The sequence below is a fragment of the Haemorhous mexicanus genome, chromosome 4, assembly GCF_027477595.1.
Source record: "Haemorhous mexicanus isolate bHaeMex1 chromosome 4, bHaeMex1.pri, whole genome shotgun sequence".
Lineage (NCBI taxonomy): Eukaryota > Metazoa > Chordata > Aves > Passeriformes > Fringillidae > Haemorhous > Haemorhous mexicanus.
In genome coordinates, this window is record NC_082344.1 from 26,921,226 (window position 1) to 26,941,295 (window position 20,070).

The window sequence follows — 20,070 nt, forward strand, 5'->3', positions numbered from 1 at the left end:
GGGGGAGAGCCGCCAGGAGGGCAGTGCCGGTTCGAGGCTGGCTGCGGTAATGAGGAGGAGCAAGACCGTAATAGCACCGTGCAGGTTGTTCTCAATGGGCGCCGTCAGATCGCCTCCCACATGATCTCGTATGCGCCACACGAGCAGGAATGCATGAAGAACCATTTTACAATGATTGCTAGGGTTTATATTTTAACATCCCCTGAGTTTATACTGAACCTGACAGCCACAAAGTTATGGGGCTTAGTTGTATTCATAAGCTTTGGGATTCAGAGTGCACATAGTCTGGCATTTACAGCATAATTAATAGGTTTTCTTTGCTGAAGGATGTCATATTTTCAATGGATCAAGCCTTCAAAGTTTCCTGGTCCAGCTCTTAAGAGAGAGGCTGGAGAGGAGGAGGCTCAGGGGTGACCTCAGCACTCTCTACAGCTCCCAGAAAGCAGGTTGTGCCAGGTGTGACAGGATGAGAGGAAATGGCCTCAAGCTGTGCCAGGGGAGGTTTAGGTTGGACATCAGAAGGAATTCCTTCACAAAAAGGGTTGTTTAATATTGGAATGGCCTGCCCAGGGAGGTGGCAGACTCACTGCCCCGGAGGTGTTTAAGGAAAGACTGGATGTGGCACTCAGTGCCACGATCTGGTTGACAAGGTTGGGATTGGTGAAAGTTGGTCTCAGTCTTGGAGGTCTTTTCCAACCTAATTGATTTTGTGTTTGTGTGATTCTGCAAGTATACCTTTTGATTCAATAGATGGAAGATTTCTTTATAATAATTTCCCATCTCTAAAGGATTGCAAGGTAACACACTTCAGAAATATGATACTGATAGAACTACGGAAGACAGTCTTAATTTAAGATCACATCATATCAGTTATGGGGCCTTGTGAGTCTTTTTTTGAGAGCGAAAAGAAATATTTGTCTATTGCATCTGGTAGATGATGAGAAGAAAAAACATGCGGAAATGGATCCATGAAAATAAGTGATATTTATGGTGAATGGGAAATTAACACATCTGTACACTTCAACCACAACTGTATAGTTTATCACATGAGTGTTATCCCTGTGTCTATTTTTAACACTGTCTTTGCAGGACCATCCATGGGAAGAGGGTTGAAAAGGGTGAATAATTAGTAAATGTACATCTTCTGTACCAGTGGATAAAGGCACATCACCACTTACAGTAGGGTATGGTAATAATGTATTATATTAAGGTGCTGTTTTTACAAGTGGCTTCAAATATTGGTGACAAACTGTACAAACATTTATAATATCACTGTCATAACATGCTCCTAACATCACGTGTTTGCACCCTTTAGCATTTTAATTCTTTACAGGCAGGAGCAAAATATTGCAGAGTAATATTTATTATGATAAATTTAGTAACAATATCAGATGTTTTACCTATAAATCCATTAATTCCCAACAACTCAAAAAGAAATGCAACCTACATCATTCATAGCAGTTTATTTACATGAGTTCACTTGCTTTCTCAATTGAGCATAGTATTATGATTGCCAGGTGTCCTTTTAGAGCCAAAAGCATTTCATGTTCTCCCATCATCTGATCAGCTTAAGGATCTCTGGTTTTAAGGGTTAGATTGCTCACTTGAAGAGGGTATTGAACACAGAACCCTGCTCTTTTTAATTCACTTTGTGTCTAATAAGCAAGCAGATAGCAAAGGCAGCAGAACAGCTTTGGTGGAGGTAATTGATCTTTCAGAATGCCAGCTGTAGCAGAGCCTTCTGCACCTGCAGCAGCCTCTCTGCAAACACATTTTGCCTCCTGTCCTAAACAAACAGGGATTAAAAAAATTTCCCGTCCTTCAGCTTTGTGCCATCTCTTGTGGATTGCTTCTTACATGCTTTGGCCACCTAGGCCTGGAAGCTGAGCAGGATGGCTGTGACAGCACTTTAAATTCAGTGTTAGTTACCAGTCAACACTGAATTCTGCTGTGATGTTTTGGCACAAAAGCCTGAGGCGATACTAAGCAGGAGCAATATTACCTTTTCTTGCAGAAGGGCAAGACAGTTATTCAAATTCCATCAGTTCATAATTCATCTGCCGAGGCACAGGAGTACTAATGGGCGGTATTTCAATGACAAAGCTGGTTCTAGCAGCACAGTGCTTCATAACACCAGGAATGCTTTGATTTGCTACTGACATTGAGATAAAGTCCCATCTGAATGACTAAATCTATTTTCCATCTCTAAGATGCAGATGACTAAAGACTGGCCAACTCTAATATTAAGAAGTGCGTAGAGTTTGAGAAGTTCATATCTTAAAAGAGGTATAGTTGCAGACTCTGAAATTCTTACTTCCCACCAAGTAAAGAGTCCTCAACCCAATTCCTGAAATCAATCATTCCTTAGATCCAGTATCTCTGTCTTTGTGCCAGCTCCTGCTTTTTTTGATCTATGAATTCTTTGACGTTTTCCAGGAAAAAAAAAAAATGCAAGCAGGAGCAACTCGAGAAGAAAAATAGCAGAGCAGCACAGTGAAGGCTGTAGTTCCATGAGTTATCCCATTGCCAATCTCATCTCATGCCACTTGCACTGAGATAAAGAGCTGTGGTCGAAGAAAAGTTCAGTGTCTGTGTCCGTAAGTCTAGTTACTTCCTAGACACTCCATTTTAGCGGGAATTCATAGGATAGCAGTCTTTTTCCATGGGGAAACCACAGAGCTTTCTGACAGACAAGATTTATAGAGTCAGAGGTGTTATCTACCTCAGAATATTTTTAAATAACATCCTAGCTCATCATGCCATTTGTGTTCATTTTATAGTTTTGCAACCATAAAACCCCTTTGTTTTCTGCTTAGCAAAAGTGCAAGCACTGATGAGGGGACATTGTTTAGGTTTAGAAGGAATTCTGAGATAAGAGTTTCATAGAACTAAACTCAAGTAGTGATACAAGTTGTATTGGCCTTGGTGGAAGTACATGCTCTGCCCCAGATGTGAACATGATTTCAGCTTCCCTCAAGACTAATAAGTGCAAGTACTGACTAATTACTGTTATGGGTAACACTGGTGAGTATTGAGCTGCTTTTTCATCTGAAACTTAGCTCTCAGAACTGGATAATAATATCATCTCACAGGACCAACCCAACATCATTATAATGTGATAACAGCAATGTTGTTAGGATGACTCACAAAGCATGAAGCGTGTCTATACATCTACAGGGTTAGAGGCCAGAAACTGAAGCTAAGGCATACCAAATAATAACCAATAACCAGTTGCATCATGTCTGATTTTATTTTCTCAAGATAGTGTGTATTTGAGCCCTTTTTTCTTTTTGTGTCAACCTCGAGCTGCTGCCTCTGCTCCTTGTGGGAGGAAGGGGTGGGAGCGGTGGCACACTTCCTGCCCACGGCTGGGGGGCAGGGGCAAAGGAGCGCCCAGGGCTGCGGCAGCACCGCGGTGCTGCTTGGGGCAGACATCCTGGCACACAGCTCCGTTTCTGTAGTGGTGCTGTGCCTCAGCAAGCCCCTCCTCTGGAGTTTTTTACACAGCTCTTTCTTATAAGGGATTAAGCCCTGACAAGTCCATACAACAGTGAAGCAGGAATAGTTTGACATACCTGGTCCATAGCTCACTGCCACGCAGTGGATGCAGGTGTGGTTCCAAGCATTCATAGAATCAAAATGGCTCAAAGGGCATTAATTATGAGGTAGTTATTACAACCATTTTATGAGCATGGCAGTGACAGGGTTTAATGAGGTAAAACATATGCATTCTTTTACAAAAAGAGACACAGATTTGCAGCCCTAAATTAGGGGTAACTGCAATCAGTGTGGGTAGTCATCTCCCCTTCCATTACTGGTGCTACTGGACCATGGTTGTTAAAATGGATATAAACTTAAATTCCAGTAAGTGCCAAATTTATCTTTTTCACTTTGTACTGCTTAAAGTACTGGACAAACTCTGCAAATTTGGAAGCTTCTCACTTCCCAAGTATGGGCTATTGCTTGTGTATACCTGAAGGTTCAGATGTAATTCTTGATGATGCTCTGTCCGAATGGACAACCTGTTTATCCAGTAACAGAACACCATATGATGATGACCTTCTTTAGGTTCATTAGGTTTTTCAAGGCCCTCTGTCATGCTTTCAGTTATTCTTCGTCATATAATACAGGACACACTCAACTCAGAGGTTTAACTTACTGTGTTTGCTCTGTAATACCAGTCATGAGAGTGACTATTTTCTGAGCGTGTTTTTAATGGTGATAAGATTTTCTGCAAATCCCCCATTTTAAGTAATCTTTGAGAATGTTTCCCTTCAAGGGTTTCCTTTGCTCAGGCCTAAAGCACCTGAGCTTCTCCCATCCTCACATGAAGATACTTGTTTCTCCTGGGAGCCTGGATCAGAGTTTACTGCAAGAACAATCCCTCAGGAATCATTCTGGCACCTCTTTCCAGGAACATCTGCAAACCTGTCAGAAGGTCAGGGAGTGCAAGCAGGTGGTGGGATGAGAGAGTGCACGACTGCAAATCTGGCTGTTGTAGGCTTTAAGTTGCTGCCAGAATGGTAAGAAGGGAGGCTAGAAGAGCAATTAATCTCAAAGCCCAGCTTCTAGAAGAGTTTGCCACCATGGCCTAGCCAATAATTGAAGCAAAAGGCATGGAATACCTGTTTGGCCAGCTTGGTCAGGAGTTCAGCCCCCAGAACTCTGTGCAGGCAGGAGCCTAAATTGTCTTGCTGAGAACAGAGTGGAAAAAGCCAACTGTGCAAAAAAAAATCTCATTTCAAATACAAGTAACATTTTTTTCATTGCTTTTTGATTCAAATTGCTATAGAGATGCTGTGATCTGAAGGGACTCTATGTCCTTGCCTTCACAGCAGAGAGCTGATCCAAAACCCTCTGGGGGAGAGCAATGAGGTGCACAAGGGGGTCAGCACCTGCTGGAGGAGGGCCCAGACATGCAGTGCAGCCTGGCTGCAGGGAGCCACCTCCCACCCTCTGTCGGGAGCAGGCTTGCTCATCTGAGCTATGGAAAGAGCAGTAACAAAATGCTGTCATCGTTGCTGTGACATTGGTGTCTCCTGTCTGTCAGACTGTACAACAGGGCTTCTAACAGTTTAGTAGGACTGTGCCAGTGTGCTGATAATCCCAAAGGAAGGTTGGTGATATGTTTGAGCTGATTTCTTCACAATTTTGTGTCTGGTTCTTCAAACCCATAATCTCTATTCACATCCAGTGACAGGTACCACATAGCTGGATCAAAGATACCAGTTTCCTTTACCTTTGGTATTGACACTTCTGATTTCTCAGATGTTATGCAGAGCTGCCACAGCAAACATAGCACTTGTATCAACACTGGTGAACAGGTATTTTACAGTAGTATTCTGTATAACTTGTATCAGTGGACCTGCTTAGGAACAAGGTAAATAAAATAAGTTTATTTAAACATTCCCAAAAGGAATAAAATAGCACTACTAGAGTGATTACAAACCATGGCTTTTTGCTTTCCCACAGTGTCATAGGAGGAGTACACAATACCTGTGATTATGCTACATCTGACATTCTGGGCTCAGTAACAACATTCTGCTTGTGACAGGATCAAGTAGGACTTTGCTTCTGGACTACTTCCAAATGTGAGGTTGCTCTTCATAAATAATCTGCACACGTTACACTTCAGGCACCTGTAAAAAGGAAGCACTTCAAAAAATTTACAATTTACTTGTCTGCAAGTCCACTAAATGGAAATTTCCAAGCCTTTCTTACTCTCTTCTGTTGCATCCAGAAACCTTTCTGCAGATGAGAACAGAATAGCTACTAATATTCTTGTTGGGTTGAACAATTACTTTTGAGGTCTATTTATTCAGGGGCTCATCTTTGCTGTATGCTTCACTACCTGTGTTTCTCTGTGAGTCTTGAAAGGTGGAGTTCATCTGAATTTCCTGCTCTTCCACCACACTAGTTAAACCATCAGCTTCTTTTTTTTTTCTTTTTTTTTCTTTTTGTTGTCATAGTGCTTTAAGAAAATTGAACTGTGAGAGACTGTAACTTAGAAAAGAAAACCCACCCCAAAGTTATTTCTAGATTCATCTTCACCTTATATTTCATGTCTCATCATCTTTAGGCACATCTTCTGGCTCCCACAAAGGTGTTAAAGTGCCCTAAGACTTCCAGGTTTGGTATTTTATATTATCTTGGAAGCAGGGACAATAACGAAGCAGGGACAATAACACACTTCTCCTTGTTCCTGCGAGTGGCAAGTGTAAAATGCCAGTGCTGTGACACCAAAACAGCTAAAATAATTTTAATTTAAAAACCTACCTCTCTCTTGTTTTGAACTCAGGTTACAAATACATCTATAGACACACAATGTGAACCAGTAAATACAAGTAACAGAGCTGAAAATGAGAAGAGACTGATAAGTGGTGTCTTCAAAAACCAGATTCTTTGCCTATTCCTCTTGTCTGCTTTCAGGCAGGAGAAATCTTCCTTTTGAAGCGGGTCTTCTTGCTCTGTATAATGTAGCAGTCTGCAATCATCAGAAAAGTTGACATTTTTCATCCAGAGGTTTTAATTTTTTTTTAAGATCTTGACTGTGGGCAAAATAATTTTTCTTAAATGAAAGACATTGCTGCCCCAAATCACAGTGACAGTGTCTAAAAGTTTTACAGATTTTATACCACCAAATTCACCAGATCAAAGCCCGTGGCAGTGACTATTCAGGACACTATGATGCTGTTTTCCAGTCTGAGTGATGAACTGTTAAATGTGTCCCACTTAGGCATAGACCTACGAAATAAGACTTGGTGAAAATTTATCGTACATGGAATGGAAAAAACCCCAAGAACAGGATTAGGAAGCATTTCCTTTTTTTCTTGCAAAAAAGCTACCGCAGCTCTTTCAGTAAGTTTCAAAAGTTTGAACTATTCATCATGAAGGTAAATCTGCTAAAAAGCATCAGCTGTTTTAAAATATTAAGCTACAAAGTGGGTGGGCAGAGAGCTTACAACGAGTCCACTGTTGTGGGCTAAGCTCGGTCACTGAGCTGGGAAGAAAACAGAGAGCTGGACAAAAAGGAGGTCCAGCCATCTAGTGGTAAATGACCCCGCTGTGCAGCCTGCTGCTGTCTGCCTTCCAGGGGATGCTGCATCTCAGGGCCTCGGTGTGCTCTGGACAGGGAGAAAGGGACATTGTCCAGATTTTGATTGGTTCAGGACTCGGCAGCAGTGAGACATTTAGGGAGCAAGCCAAGGTGCATAGGACCCTGCAGCAAAACTGGGAGAAAGGGTGGCAGGAGCAGTGACCACATCAAACACAATCGTAGCTTTGGCTGGGTGGACAAGGAAGAGCCTGCACTCTGTCAGTTCTGCACTATAAAAGAACACTGTTTACAGGTGCCTCCTTACAGTGCTTGCTCTCTTTCAGAGTTCATCTTTGTCCTAACGAGCTTATACTTGCTACCCTGCCTGCATCTGTACAGCAGCAGTCAGAGAAAAACTTGGGCAATTTTCCATAATCCCATAACAGAGAACACATGTCCAGTGTATATGCACAACCAAATGATGCAATGCTCGAGTGTCCCACTTCACACGTGGAAAAGAAAGATTTAAACCAAATTGTTCACATCTGAAACAAGAATGATGCAATCAAACAACTACATGAAGAAGGCCATATGCTGAGTCTGAGCTGGAATGAAACACTTACCCATTACTTTACTGAGAGTGAACTGTTTTATATCTTCTATGTGGTTACAAAGTAATAGAAAAAACATAACCTTGGCAAAGCCAGAAGAGACATCAAAACAGTAAACCATTAAATACTTCAAGGAAAGTTTTAAAACCAAACAATTTGTATGCCTGGATACCTCTCAGAATTCAGCCCAATATGCCAGAGCTCCCATTGCAGAAGTGATCTCAATGCTTAGAAGACCAAGCCTCCTTGAAAGCAGTCAGATGCAAGTCCTATAGGGCCTAGTTTGCAACTTGCTTGGGCACTGAAAACAGGTATCCAGTGGGATGGTGTAAGCAGTCTGGTTATGAAATGACCATTGGTGAACTCACTTGACTGCTACTCAACATTTTTGAAATATCAAGTTTTGTCCAAAGCACAACTCTTTCTCGGTTTGCAGACACATGATGCTGCATTGCAGCTTGTAGTAAGCTTACAAACACTGGCCAAAGTGCAGTCATGGTTATACCAGGCATAGCCAGGTGAATATGGAATAACTCCGTGAAACTCCAAACAGTTAACTTTGTGCTGTGAGAATTTTTACAACTGAAACTAAAGCTTTGTTCCAAGTAGATACCGCAACATGAACTGATTGTAGCAGAAACATTTGTTCTTTATCAGAAAGCACAGTACTGGAGGGACCACAAAAGATAATGCTTCCCTTGAGGTAGGGGATAGCCAAAGTCAGCTGACAGCCACTAGTGCAGAAAAGAAATACAGCTGTGTCGTCCCAGAGTGGTATCAGCTACTACATCTCAAAGCCTCACTTCTCTTTGTGAAAGGTTTCTGTTACTCACAGTGATAGCTAAAAAAAGCAGGCAGGAAACATCTGGTTGCTACTTTGAAGTGGTTCTTGCCATTGATTTTCCAATGAAACACTAGAAAACAGATGCAAATTCATCAGACATGTTTTGACAAAGTTCTGTTCTAAGGAGTACTTGGCCAGGGAAAGGGTGAATCTCCCAATGAGCAATTATTCTCAGTTTTCATTTGGCCTTTTTCAAACATGCTCTCTTACCTGGCTAATGGGAGAAATTAACTGCCTAGTGCCTGAAACATTGTGTTCCCCAGTGGGATGCCTCACACCATCTGGCTTTACCAGTTCCATTTCACTAATGGATCACACCTGATATTTGCATTGAATCCTACACCACAACATTTTCAGAGCTGTCTGAAAACACAGACTTTAGAAAGAAAACAAAGATAAAAGTTTTACTTCTCACTTCTCTGTTTTACCCACCAGGAAGCTGAAGCAACAAGTAATGTGTAATGGACTTTCTTAAAGCATCTCAGTAAATCAGTGGCCAAGTTTGCTGTCTGTTCCTGCAGTCAGCAGTAAATAGGCTAGGGCACAACACTGGACATGAGCATCCAGCTCCAAAATCTGACAGTCTGCTTTTCCTTTATTTTTCTGGTGAACAAGACTTCATCTTTGGGATGGAGTAGTACCCAAATCTGCATTCCTTTGCCCTATATTTTGGAGAGTCATTGAAACAGGGTTATTTTTTTTAAGACTTGAAAGTGGAATTTAAAAGCTGCTGACTTAAGAAAAAGGGGTCAAGAAGGAGAGCAACAGAAAAGGGATCAATGTTTTTGGGCAGAAAACATGGAAACAGCACCTCCTTCAATTTGTAAAACACCCACTGGGGTCAGGTTGGGGTGGTTTGGCAATGAGTACACAATCCTGGAGGCATTTGGGGCTCTCTGCACTCGGGGCACCACGGCTGTCTCACTTTCCACTGCTCTGCAGGTCGCCTGCTGCACTCTGCAAACACTCTTCTCTCCTGCGGTTATTTTTGAAGCAGCTCCTTAAAACGGATGTCCTCATATGTGTCTCTTCTGTGCTACACAAATAACATTTTGCCTCATGCTTCTGTCATCCTTTTGAACTTAATTTTAAAGAAGGAAAAAAAAAAGGGGGTAAAGAAGAATATCCTTTCCCATTGGTGATTTCTGTTGTAACTTTATTGGCACTGTCACTCTGAGGCACGTGAATTGCTTTTGTGCCCTTCATAGAGCAACCTACAAAGGTTTTTTTCTTTCTGGTCTTCTTGCTTGCCCTTCCAAAGATTCTTCCCTCTTTAGACCCTTTCCAACCCTTTCCCTCTTCTCTTTCTCTGACTTCTGGATGCACTGCAAACACCACAGATCTCACAAAAACTCTCTCTTGGGTAATACTACTGAGGAAAAATCCACATGTACCAGTTATACTTTGTCCTCCTTGCACAGTCTTCCTGCAGCTACCAGTACCATTGTCTGGCACCCAGGCACACCTGCTTTGGGCATCCCAAACTTCTCCCTTGGAAGGAATCACTCTCCTTAAATACTTTATCCTTGATTCTCTTAATATTAGTAACACTGGTATTTTTCCTAAAGAAGCAAATGGAATGTGTGCAGAATGAACTAGCTTGAGATGCCATGATTAAAGGAGGTGCTAAATTGTGGAAAAGCATATGAAGTAAAATACCCTTGATAGAACATTTGGCCTAAATGTCATTTTCTGGTGCCTTTTGTGCACACAGGTACTGATTCTGCCAGCCTTGCTCACTGAGTAGGCAGGAAGTATCCTTAGGGGTTTAAAGGGAACGGATCAATAAGGTCCTTTCCATGAGTGGAGGAAACAAGCACAAGCCAGCAGAGGTGGAAGCGGAGGAATCAGGTAAGTCTATGAACATTGAGCCCACATGTGAAATCCCAGATCTTAGAAAATCAGTAAGAGTTTGCGGATTTTGGCTGGGGGTGGAGAGGTTTTACCACACAGCTTATTGGGCAATGTTTCTACCAAAGTGCAAAACTAAACTAATTTGCAGAGCCAGGGGCTTCAAACAAGAGAAGAATATTCTCCCCTGTATCCAAGGTCCTATGTACAATCAGCAGTGACACCCCTGGAAAGCTAAACCAAGGAATTATAGTTTAGAAAATGCAACTTCTCAGAGGCAGCCCTGGTGGTACAATAGCATTCCTGAATAGCTGTTGTAACACTGTTGTTAACAAGGCCTCTGGAATGCCAAACAAGGTTTCAACAATTGGTAATCCCACTCAGTTTCGTTTGCTTCTTCCTAGGGGACTGCAAAATTATCAGGCTGTCCATTTCTACTCCTCCTCTTTGCCTGATGTCTGAGAGCAAAGTCCTTCAATCTCTGGTGCCTGCAGAAGCTTTGTGGTGCCTGCAGAAGCTTTGTTACTGGTGGCACAGGGATTATAAACAGGTCATTGTGTAGGGACAGGGTTTAAACTGGACTCAAAAGGTTCAGAACTTGTTTTTTCAGTTTGTTTTTTTTTTTTTTCCCAACCATGTAGCCTCTCTCTCAACAGCCATGCTCCCCCTAATGCTAGAGAATGAAAACAGCCTTCTCCAATTCAGTCCTGTCTAAGAGGAGATGGAAAGATGCTTGACACACGGACAGGCCTTGCACACCCTGTGGAGGTTTTTTAGCCTTAAGTCACATCTCCCAGCATGAACTGGCCAGCAGAAACAACTGAAAATGGGAATTGTTGCCTGCTAGGCACAGCTCTGTGCTATGCTGTGAACTCTTACACCTCTGCTGCTTTAGCACAGAAAATGGGTCACAGCTGTGATTTCAGGAGGAGGTCATTGGCCCAATTGCTCAATAGTGAGAAAGGGAAAACTTTAGCTGCTGTTCTGCCAAAAAAAAAAAAACCATGACCCAGCATGATGTGAGCCTGAAGATAGACACTGAAAATACATACGCTGTGTGGTTCCAGATTACTGGGCATGTTAACCACACCCAAACACAAAATCAAAATAAAGCAACTTCATTAGAGAGGATAAAGTAAAATCAAACATCCCCAGCCCCACGAAGCAGCCATGCTGGGGAACATGGAGGCTCCAGCCTCCTTATGCTGGCACTTTCTTTGCTCTCTCCCTGCCCATTGGCAGGGATACAGACATGGCTACACAGAGCTAGGAGGACACACCGACAAAGGGTTGGGCCATGTAACAAGAACACGGGCACACAATGATGGCAAATGGGGAACAGTTTTAAATTAAAGGATGAGAGATTTAAATTAGATGGTAGGAAGAAGTTCTTCACTGAAGGGGTGCTGAGGCACTGGAACAGGCTGCCCAGAACAGCTGTGGATGCCTTGTTCAAGGCCAGGCTGGATGGGACCACCCTGAAGTGGTAGGTGACATCCCTGCCCACAGACCAAGGAACACTCAGTGTAGCTGCAGTACAGCATCTCCATCATAAACACTGATGCTCTCAGCATGACAGGCAGAGAGCAAAGAAAGAGAAGGTAGCAAAGGCCTCTTGGTGTCCTTCCCCACTGCAAGGGGCAGGGCTTTAAAATCCTCCACATGCCTGTTTTAGGTACAACTCTAACATTTCACTGTCAGCACAAAATTGGGGAGGGGAGAACATTCTCTTTAGGGGAGCAGGTTGAGGGTGGTAGACAGTAGGATAGGACACCTGCTGTTACTGGCTCTCCACCAGCCCTAGGACATGCATTCCCACCACCAGGATAACACCTATCCCTCCCTCCCCCCACAGTGCAGAATTCACCTCTCTTTCTATAGAGCCACCCTGGCAGGTGGGAAGATAGGCCAGGAAAACCCATCCAGGGTGGACGTGGCACCATGCCCCTGGCAATAGAAAGAGCTTGCTGCAGGTCGCATCTCTCTTCACAGTGCCACAAAAGCCTGAGCCACCTCCTCCAGACACCTTCTGTCCCCTACTGTCATCAGCTGAAAGAAAAAAAGACCACTTTTGTTTTAGTTAATTTTAAACCAGTGAAAGCTGATTATTGCTTAGTAAGCCTAATCCATGCCTGCTCTCTAAACACAAAGGGAAAATATATATGTTTTCCTTTATATAGCAAAGAAGAATAGACTAAGACAAGAATCTCTTCAGAAACTGCAAATCAGAGGACTTGGTGAAAGCTGTCCAATTTTATTCTCTTCTTTTTTAACTACCATTGCAACCAGGAGTTGAAATTCTGCTGGACTAAAGCTTTCAGCAGAGTGTGGTCAGCTCTGTGCTATCAACATCCTCATCCTGCAGACTCATTCGCACTTTTAAAAAATATTCCTCCATGTCAAAAGCAGTAAATTTCAAAAGCAGCAAATTTCACAAGCAGCAGCCAATGAAAAATCATGGAAACTTAGGTGCCTGTGACAGCTGGAACAAAGGTTTAGCAATACATGTCATGCTGTCTGCATCAAACCACAGGCAACAGATGTACTTTGACACCAAATCCTCTTTCTTCACATTTAGGTGTATTAACTGAGTAAGGGCTTCCTCCCACATACCTATTTTCCATCGCCCTTAATGCATGGCATTCTGCCACCCAGAGTGTAAAATGCAGTCACCTCTTTCTTCAGGTCACAGAGCAACTCCAGCCATGCTTGCAGCTAAGCAGCCTCCCAGCTGCCACCACTTGAGTCTCATAGCAGCTGAAGCTGATTTAAAGGCAGCAAACAGCAAAGTCACATCAAGCAAAACTGATCCATTTCTGCTGCAAAATTTACACGTGGAAAGGCAAGGGCAGGCAATAACACTCCACTGATCTCTAAAAGAATTTGGTGAAAGGTGCAGAGCCGCACCAAAATGAAAGCAATGCAGGAAGGCTGCTGTGTTGCCCACGTGCCCTGGGGACAGGGAAAGGTAGCAGCTTCATCTGCAGCCATTACCTGTCTTGGCCCTCTGGCAAGAGAGTCAGAGAAAAAAGAGCAAAATTACACTCTCAATCCCCTTCTCTCTTTCTGCAGATGCAAATATTCTGATTTTCAGACTGCTTTTATGCCTTCCCATGCTTCATCACAGCAAATATTTGCAGGAGACATAGTGCTTCCTTTTGAGCCACCTCCTCCTTAAACCTGGATTCTCCCTTCCCCCTCTTCTGCTTTGTAGTCTTTGCTTTTCTATTTGTATGGTTTACAGGAAGGATAAAGGTGTTTCTCTCCCCACCCTCCCCACAGGGGTGAAACCTGACAGGTTTGACCTAAAGCCATCACTTTTCTATTGCTGTCATTGTAACAAACCCACTCATCTTTCTCAGGGTTTTCATCACAAATGCATACCAGATAAATTCACCTGTGCAGGGGTGAATGGCACTCTTAAAATACCTGAATCCCTTATAATTTAATCTACAATACAATTTATAACTAGCAAAATGGCACCTGCATGTCCTCATAGGTCTATAATCCCTAGCTGAAAAAGCTTATATTAATCCCACAAGGCTTAAAATCAGTTTCAGATACAGACTGAACAGAGTTAACCAGCAGTTCCATGGATCCAGCTGTCTCATTCTAGGGGCAGTCACCTTATCTAATACAGGCAAGATCTATATGAGGAACCCTTTGATATGCATCACCCAGACTGGGCTGGAAGGGGTTTGTAATCATTTGGTTTGCTGCAAAGAGCCACAGAGAGTTTCTTGTGGGCCTGTGAAGTAAACCTGGGAGTTTGATGAGAACAAAACAACGAGCATCTGGGGCTTGATGACACACACTGACAGCAGAAAAACTGCAGGTGGGTGCCATCATCAGTAACAAGAGGTTATAAATGTTCATAAGCTTGAAAGTGCTTTTCTTCCTGAGTATGCTGGAGCAGGACTGCTCTGCTCCCCTACAGATACCAGCATCTTCCTATCATCTCCAGTGCAGTTGCTTTATCCTTATCAGCAGAGCCCACAAAATTGTTTACAGGGGAGCAGGCTGGTCAGGTTATCTGGCAGCCTTAAAGCTGTCTCCTTCTGACAAATACCCCACATTCTGCTCTAGGAAGGGCTGGCCCTTACTTGGAACAGTAAAACAAGCCTAGTGGTAAATAAATCTAAAGTCAGATCCAATGAATATATCCAGAGGGAAGCATCCCAGTGTCAGGCAGATAGGTGAGTTTGAAACCTGAACTTTGACAAAATAATAACTGACAGCAGCTGCACACCAGAGCTGGCAGAGCTGGAGGAGTCACACGCACTTTAAAAGTGGGCTTTGTCTTTGGTTGTGAGAAAAGGAGTGATCTTCATTTATATCATCTAAGGCAAGATAACTAGTGCAAAGTAGGTGAGGGAGCAAGCCAGCCTTATTTTCAACAACTAACAAAATGAAACAACTGATTGGCATCATGCAGTGCTTAGACCAGTGTGACTCATACTGAAAGGACAAATTGTCCACGACAGGGTATGAACTATCACATACAAATACCATCACCTTTTCCCCCAACCAAATGCGTGTCCATAAAGCCAGAGAACAGGAAGCACATCCTTGCCCCGGCGTAAACCCACCTGATGACAAAGAACATCTGTCATTATGCAACTTTTCCATACAGCCATTTTCTATGGCAGATATATGTTTGCCAAAGGACATCCTGTGGCAGATACCACAAATGACTGACTGGGGGATAAAACACTTTTGTCTTATGATTCCATAAGATAAAAGTCCCTTTTCTATTGGTTTTCCATGTGCATGACTGAGTTATAACACTACTGGTTAGAAGAAGAAAGTAAGTTCATCCATTCACAGTTAACTCACATGTAAATAGGATTTCATAAATATTCCCACACCCCCTTGGCAGCAGTGGCAGCCTCCACTGCAAGAGTGCCTAATCACATCTAAGGAAAATTATCAAGTCACACTTTGAGCACCATCCTTGAAGTCAGTGAAAATTTCTTTACAGCCCTAGTGACATCTGACAGCAAAGGAACTGTTCTGATTGCTTCAAGAAGATGTTCTGCACTGAGTCAAAAAGCCAAAGCCCTAATTACAGTACCAGAAACCTGAGGATCAGCAGCCACGTTCTTTTCCTTACTGTCAGCTCAGAGGCTGGCACAGCAGGTTCAGCAAGAAGCAAAGTGAGCACCAGCAGTGCCTGCAGGATTTCCTTGGTCTTACATCAATGCTCAGAGATGCCCTGTTCCCCTTTGAACCTTGATTAAAGCTGCCCAGGCTGAGCTGTCAGCATGACTCAGCAGCAGCACCGTACCCAGTGCTCACGCTGAGCTGCTCACTCCTGTGCAGAGGTCACAGCTGCATTACAGATCTCCTCAGAAACTTTGTGTGAGATAAAGGCACCAGGCATGGCCTATGCATCACATCAAGGTCCGTAACAAAAACAGTTACCTCAATTACATCTGAGCACTGAAGAAAAATGCAAACTTCTTGTACCTATAAATCTTACAATCTCCTCCCCCTCCATATTTTTTTCAAAGGAAATTAAGTTATAGCTGGAATTCTCTATTATTTGAGCTTATCTTCAATCAGTTCTTTAAAGATTTGTATCCCCTTACTCTTGGACTGTAGAAAATATATCTTCAAGAAGTTATTATGTGGATTGGCTGATATTTTTGTAAGCTTAATAAATAAGATTTTTTTTTTTTATTAGCAAATTAGAGTAGAGATGCATGAAAGTTAATTTTATGGAAGTTCATTAAACTTCCTTTACTCCTAGAACTTGTGAACAAGTAACACCATTAGTTTTAAGAGTATTTTTATCTTCAACTAAATTTGTCTAGAAAGGAGTTAAGTTTTTCAGGAGGCAACATGATGCATCAAATCTGATAAGACATTTCTTTGGCACAGAAAAATCAACAGCCCTCACAGAACAGTTGTAGCAATTACATCAAGGTCAGGCTTTTACTCCTTTGCAGACACAGACTCTCTCAGCATGGAAACTCCAAAATTGAGAAATTTAGAAACCTGAAATTCAGGCTGCAGTAACAGGTCAAATTCCCTAAAAAGTAAAGTTAATACCTAGGAGAGTGAGAGTTTTATACATATTAGTATTTATCAGTTACAGTAGTTCCTTCCTTTTTGCAAGCTTCATCATGAATTATGTATTCTAGAATAACCAAAGGAAGGAAAAAAAAAAAAAAACCCACAAAACCATTCCTCTCAAGGAGACCCAAGTATTGCTCTTGTTAATTCATACTTCTACATTTCCAGGTCAGCCATTCTGTCACCAGGATAGAGAGGATTTTAAAATTGGGACATAAAGAACAAGCAGAATAGAAAATAAAGAAAAAAAATAATCGAGATCTTCTCAAAACATCTCTCACTTCAGCCGTTCTTCAAACAGCACGAAGTAGGATCTGGCTTACAGCATTTATCCCCTTGAAGGTCAGCTTTGAAAGAAAGAGCTACTGTAGCTACCTCAAAAGACTGTGAAGCTTTTTTTTTTTCTTCTTTTTTTTTTTTTTTTTCTAGTGGAGGAGGGAGCCTGAACTCTGGAAGAAGGGAGCAGGAAGAGACAGGCGTGTGCTTCCCCCCGGGAGATGCTCCCATGGAAATACAGCTCTGCCCCAACGCTGGGGTCTCGCCGGCTGCTCGGCGGCTGCGGGTCCTGGTCTGCAGAGCCCAGAGGGAGGGGAATGCAGGAAGGATGAGTTTCCATGATGAGTCACCTCCCTCTCAGTGCCTCTCCTGTTTGACAGTGACTTTCCGTGGCAAAATGCCTGAGTGAGGAGATTAGGCTGCCTTTGTTACGGCTGTTTCATTTATTAGGTCACGAGGGTCCTGAAGTCATCGTGGGATGTTTGAAAACAGCAATACGCGAGGCCAGAGCGGGCAGAGAAGGTTCCTTTGCGAATAGGCACCATTTGCACTTGGTTATTTTTAACTGAAAGGGGATTTACGGCACCAGCAAAGTGAAAATCACACAGCTCTGCCAAGCGACATCTGGACTTCGTGATTTAACTGTTATCAGGGTGCTTGCATTTGAAACAATCCTGATCAGTCCTCTTGTTCAGGTGAGGCAGACTTGGAGAGAGCCACACAGCAGTACTTTGGAAAAGTTGTGCTAATTATCAGGAGCTGCTAATATTTTTATTTGCAATCAGATTTTCTGCTTCTGTAATTCCATTCTTTTTATGGCATTTATGAGTCAATTGCAACATTTTGGTTTGCATGGCTCGAGGTGGAAGATATTAAGTTGTTAACCAGGCTTCCAGTATTCAACAACGGAAACCCACAAAAAATATGCAAACTGAACTGCAAACAGGACTGGTAGAGACCACAGTTTGAAAAAAAAAAAAAAAAGGTATCTCCCTCTTTTGTGAAGTGGTAGTTCTGACATGTCTGGCATCAGACTGAAATAGAAAGGGGAGGCTCAATCCCAATTGTTTTGTGGAAAGCTACAATGACACAAATGGAAATGCCTTCTCACAATGCATCGCTGTGCTGCAAATTCAACTGCTGTGTCAACTTCAAAAATCAGAATTAAAAATTCATTCAGAAAGGGACTCATCAAATTAATGGAGACAGATCAATCAGGAGCTATTAAACACAGCAGCCTTAGGTGCAGAGTTTTTTTGCCAAAAGTGGACAATGTGTCCCAAAGGAAAAACCACACTATGGATCTTTCATTCCTCAAGCTGTTTCCTAATCATCTGTCACTGGCCACTGCAGGAAACAGGACACAAAGTTCAGTCAATATTTTAACCAAGTCAGTAGGACACCTTTGCTGTCAGCCTCAAGTTTAAAATAAGCATGGTTGAGAATACAGTATGTGCCAAAGCAAGGCAAACAGCAGAGCTCCTGGATCCCAAGTGAGCCAGGAAAGTAGTTTTCTGCATGGAATGCTCCAAGTAATAAGGTATCTCAAAGTAAAAAGGTATCATTCAATAACAAAACTCCTGCATTTGGGGGAAATTTTGGGTTTTTTAACTGCCTCCAGAGAATAAACAAGTCCTGGATTTTACCACATGGAGACAAGTAAAGCATATTCCCTTTTACTGATATTTTGAGTCTACAGATCACAATTCCTATCAGCCCAGTTTAGTGTTACAGTTACATATAATTAATTCTTCCTACTTGTACCATAACTCATAGTAATAGATAAAAATTAACAGATATGTTACATTTTCATCCTCCTACACTGAAGGGAGAACAACAGCCACCTCAAACTGCACTCTGAAAACAACTATCAGCATTTTCAAAAACATCCACCATGGTTTATGTGTTACCTTTCTAATCCAGGCAGCTACAGAGAACTGCTCTAACTATGGCATTTCCACCTTTGGACTGTGGCAAGGCACAAGAATAAGTTCTGCAACACTTATTTTCCTCTTGAACATCTCATGCCACTAGATAAATAAGCTCTCTCAAGGGCTCCCTGCAAAAGCCAGCCCATGCCAGAAGCCCCTGCAGCAGAAGCCCATTGATTTTTCCACATGTGTTAAGTCCTTCTTGCTGGGGCAGACAGGAAAACACAGTGAAGGTGTTTTCAGGTGATCCTAAACATGGCAAACACAATCCCAGCTGTTGAGGAATGGCAAGGCACTGCTGCTTTGTGTGTCTCTTTTTACTGGAGCTCCATTTGGGATACACTGCCTACTGCTGCATTGCCAAATGTCTCCTTCCACGTGTGTTCACCACTTGAAGTTTTTTATAGAACCATCTTATCGCTGCTTGAGGGCAGATGGCAGCTGGAGGCCTGCACCTGGAAAATGTGCAAGTATTTCAGTCAGCATCCAATCATTTCAGCCAGGAAGGAAGTGGGAACAGGCCCAGCTGTCAAACCTTTCCAGAGCCTATCTGGACACAAAACACACACACCTGGTGAAGCTCCCAAACACTCTGTGTGTGTATGATCTGCAGCCTGCTGCAGGGAAATGTGTGGCCACGTGCCCTCAGAAGAATAGCCTTGCATATAACAGAGAAAGGAGGATGCCTAAAAGCCAGGAATGGCACTGGAGTCCGGGAGTTTGCAGCCTGGGTGGACTGGAGCTGTTCTTACCTGTACCTCTGGAAACCATCTCCCTAAATGAGCACATCATTCTGCTGGATCTTCCTAATATTGGCCTGTTCTGTGTCACTGAGGAGTTCCTTTTTCCAGGGCAAAATTCCTAAACCACACATTGCTTTCCCTGACTATTCCTAAAGCCTCTGCAGCAAAATCTAGACCATGATAGATTGTCCCCATGCTGCTTAATGACAAAGCAAAAAGAAACTTTGCTGAAAGAGAAAAAAACTCAAACCAACAAACTAAGTTTTTAAAGTTGTCAATGACTGTTTTCTCCAAGGGTAACAATGTGGCAAGAATGGAACACACAAAATGCCACAGGGCTGAAGTAACTGGAAAACAAGAAGTCAGTTCTCAGTGTTCACTGAAATTTGTAAAAAAGAACCCAGATGATTAGGTCTCACTAGATGACCAAAATATTTAAGGAGCAGCTTACCTGACTTGTTTCCGTTTATAGGGAAAGTTTGAGGAAGGCCCCAAACTCAATTGAATTACTTTTCTGTAAAATATCACAGAGATAGAAGAAAAGTAGGGAAGACCTGTGACTGCATTTTCTACCCCAGCACTCCCCACACAGACATGGAGACCAGGATGGACTTTGGTAGACTATCGGGAAGTGACAGAAACTTTTCTCTGCCTTTCTTCCTTTCATGCCACCCCAGAGCCTTCCGACAACACCCGAGCT